General features: G+C 39.6%; 1 non-coding gene across 1 annotated transcript; it reads right to left on the reverse strand.

Annotated features, from left to right (window-relative positions):
* Positions 1-2,447: 2,447 nt before the first annotated feature.
* Positions 2,448-2,554, reverse strand: LOC141626104 (small nucleolar RNA R71). Its single transcript, XR_012535829.1, has one exon. It is a non-coding gene; the product is annotated as a small nucleolar RNA R71 (small nucleolar RNA).
* Between the last annotated feature and the right edge of the window lie 1,521 nt (positions 2,555-4,075).

Here is a 4,075-nt window from a genome sequence, read left to right on the forward strand (position 1 = left end):
ATATTTAGCCCCCGAATTAGCCTTGTTCCCATGCTTTTTAGTGCATATTTGGGTCATTTATTGTGTTTAGTTCTTTGTTTTGCATATTCTTTGAGATTTTGATCCCTTGGTAGGAAAGGAGTGCAAATCTTGCATTTTCATGGCAAAACGAGACTAAATTGATTGAATTCAATGACCAAGCATCAAGGAGAAACAAGATTATAAGGCCTTTGTACATATTATAGTAGATGAGCAATGTTGAGAAAGGATCCTTGAGTCCCCAAGGAAATCCCCAAGGAATTTATGAAGAAAAGGGAAGAAAAGAAGAAGAAATGTTGCTGAGGCACAATCCGTGCGGATTGTCTACAATCCGGCCGTCCTCCTCAAGCACAATCCGTGCGTTTTCTCCCTAAGACGCTCGGGTTTGCAGCCACCAGAATCCCCCCGGATTCACCTGAAGACGCCCGTGTTCCACCACCTGAATCCGCCCGTCCCGACTCCAAAACGCACGGATTCCTGTACAGCGCAATTTCGTCTTCTCCAAGCTACAAAGAAAGAAGCCCTTCCTTCGAAAAATACCGGCTCCACCCAGCTCAATCTAAAAAGTGTAATTACTAGTTTAGCCCTTAGTTAACCCTAATGCATCCCCCTAATTTCCACTATAAATACCCCATTAGTCTAATTAGAAGAGCATGTTCTTCTTATCAATAATTAGAGTAGTTAATATCAATCAAATATCTCTTTAGTATTGTAATCAACAATTAATCAAGTTCTAATACAAGTTTTATTTCCTTAATCTCTCTTTTGTTCATCCTTTATTTTGGGTAATTGAAGATTATTTGGGTTATTATTGGGAGATTGACAACCTCTCAATCAAGCATCAAGTACTTCTTTTATCTTTGCTTTATTATTGGAATCATTAGTAGGTATAATTCTCTTAATCCCTCTTTAATTATTGTTAATTACTTTCATTTATTCATCATGTTTCCTTTTGTTGGTATGATTGACAGCCTTGCTAGCATGATCAACATGATAATGAGTGAGTAGTCTCTTAGCTAGGGTTAATGGGTGATTAGGGGAAACCAACATGGGGAATGATTCATGCTGAATTAATATGCTTTCATGGTTTATTTGCTTGCTTGTTTTGATCCCAACTCATGCACATGTTATGTTTGATGAAATGCTAAGCCTATGAATCCTTGCATTTACCACCATCTCCTATCTTTTCAATGAGACTTGTAAGACATAACCCAACTCAAGTCTCATTAGACCATGCATGTTGTTGAGTAGGGAAGACTAAGTCAACTTGTAGGTGTTGTAAAATCTAATCGATTCGGCTCCGGGACCCAAACTTTCCTAGGATTGTAAGATATAACCCAACTCAATCCATCATAACAATAATTGCTTGCTTATAATTTGAGAACATGTTTGTATGATCAATTCCCATGAATCCCCTATGACCCCATGACACCCTAGTGCTTTTTATCAATTGTTTACAACCATTTTAATTCATCTTGCTTGTTTATTTCCATTGCTATTTTAGTTTAGTGACCTTCTACATCAACCCAAATTGTGACACCCCTAAGACACCACTAGTTTCAATAGAAATCTTATCTCAATTCCCGTCCCTTGGGATCCGACCTTTACTTGCCTCTTTACTAATTGTAGAGTTGTTTGTGAAGCTATAAATTGTGTTTTGATTCGGACGTGACCCAACGACCACATCTATTTAATTGTGAACACGAAACGGACCGATCAAAAATGGCGCCGTTGCCGGGGATGGTGTTTACTTGATTTAGATTTTCTTTTATTGTTATTAGTTGTGTTTTTCTTCGCCTTGGGGAAGTAAAACTCCTGAAGGTTTGTTCTAATTATTTTCGAGTTGTTTGATATTTTGCATGTCTAGAAGGTCACAAGGTGATTTGTTACCTTTTGACCGTGAAATTGAAAGAACCTTGACAAACAATAGGAGATTTGCTAGGAGGAATTTGAGAGGTATTAGTGAGGTTGTTCAACCAACTATTGAGTTCATCAACCCTTTTGCAAGAGAAGGTGAGGAGAACCCATTACAAAATACCCCACAAAATCAACCTACAATGCCTAAATTTTCGTCACATTCCGTACCCACCGAGGAGAACCTACCCAATGGTACTCCCACACCACAACATCTAACCGGAAATTTTATTGCCAAATCCGCTTTTATCCAATTAGTCGAAAGGAGCCAATTTGGGGGGATGCCTAGTGAAGACCCTCATTCTCATATGGAAACCTTTTGTGACTATTGTGATGCGATTTCTCAAACCGGTGTGACTCAAGACCAAATTCGATGGGTCTTTTTTCCTTTTTCTATAATCGGCACCGCGAAACAATGGTTGAAGGGCCTTGACAAGGCCACTCTCGGAATAGATTCTTGGAATAAGTTGGCTCTAGCTTTCTACAAAAAGTTCTACCCACCGGAAAAGACTAACATGCTAAGAGCTCAAATTACGGGTTTTAAGCAAAGGGATGAAGAATCTTTGTATGAAGCTTGGGAGCGGTTTAAGGGAATTTGTCGCTCATGTCCTCACCATGGACTTAGCGAATGGTTCTTGGTACAACAATTTTGGAACGGTTTATATGAAGATTCAAGGAACATTCTCAACATGGGATCAAATGGAATGTTCACCGAAGTTGATGACAATCAAACATGGATAAAGATTGAGGAAATGGCGGTCCATAACTCACAATATAGTAGACCTCGCAAGGCTACTAGAGGAGGAAGGCATGAAGTGGACTCCGTTACTCAATTGGGTGCTCAACTTAGTGCTCACATTGACACAATCAATTTGAAGTTTGAACAAGCTATGGCTAAACTTGAAGAAGCCTCAAAATCACCAAAGCATCATGTTAATGCCATGACGGCATCCTCATCAATCCCAAGTGGGATATGTGAGAATTGTGGAACTTTGGGACATGACCAAAATGAATGTAGGGGAAAAAATGAACAAGTAAATGCTTTCCAAGCATACAAGAGTGGTACCCCTTATTCCAATTATTACAATGAAAACACCAAGTTTCACCCAAATCTCTCATACAAAAGCCAAAATGTTCAAAATTCTCAAACAATTTACACTCCACCTCCCATGAGAAACCAAAATCAAAGACCCTTTTACAACCAAAACCAAGGTTACCAAAATCAAAATCCATACAATCACCAAAATGACCAAAGTTTTGATGTTCAAAAAGCGGTCCTCCAAATGCAAAAGAATCAACAAGAGTTTTTCACTCAAATGCAAAAATATAGTCAAGCAAAGGAAACCACCATCAACAACATTCTAGCCCACACCAAGATGTTGGAAACACAATTGACTCAACTAGCATCTTCAAGCTCACAAAGACAAAAGGGGCAATTACCACCTCAAAGTAATCCCCTAAGACATGAAACGGTTAGTGCCATTCACTTGAGAAGTGGTACAAGGTATGAAGCACCGAAGAAGCAAGTTGAGGATGAAGTTGTGGAAGCTAGTGATAAGGAAGAAATTGTGCAAAACTCCAAAGATGGAGAATCATCAAAAGAAGAAATTTCAAAGAGAAATGAAGACAAGGTCAAGGAGAAGGAGCCCATTGTGATTAGACTTCCTTTTCCAAGTCGTCAAGCCAAGCCCAAATTTGATGACCAACTTGGAAAGTTTATGGAAATTGTGAAGAATTTGGAAGTCTCAATTCCCTTCACGGAATTAATCAATCACGTGCCGGCCTATGCGAAATACATGAAAGACATCCTCACAAAGAAGAAGTCGATCCGAAAACTTGAGACTATCGCCTTCACTAAGGTGAGTAGTGCAATACTTCAAGGGAGTTCACCTCCAAAACTAAAGGATCCGGGAAGCTTCTCAATACCGTGTACCATTGGCAACACCACGATCAACAAAGCCTTATGTGATCTAGGAGCTAGTGTGAGTGTTATGCCATACTCGGTAAGTAAAAGGTTGGGGATGGGAGAGCTTAAATGCACCAATATCACACTCCAAATGGCCGATAGATCGACGAAGACACCATTAGGGATATGGGAAGATGTCCCCGTGCGAATTGGAAAGTTTTTCATCCCGGTGGACTT

This window comes from Silene latifolia, chromosome X (genome assembly GCF_048544455.1).
Source record: "Silene latifolia isolate original U9 population chromosome X, ASM4854445v1, whole genome shotgun sequence".
Classification (NCBI taxonomy): Eukaryota; Viridiplantae; Streptophyta; class Magnoliopsida; order Caryophyllales; family Caryophyllaceae; genus Silene; species Silene latifolia.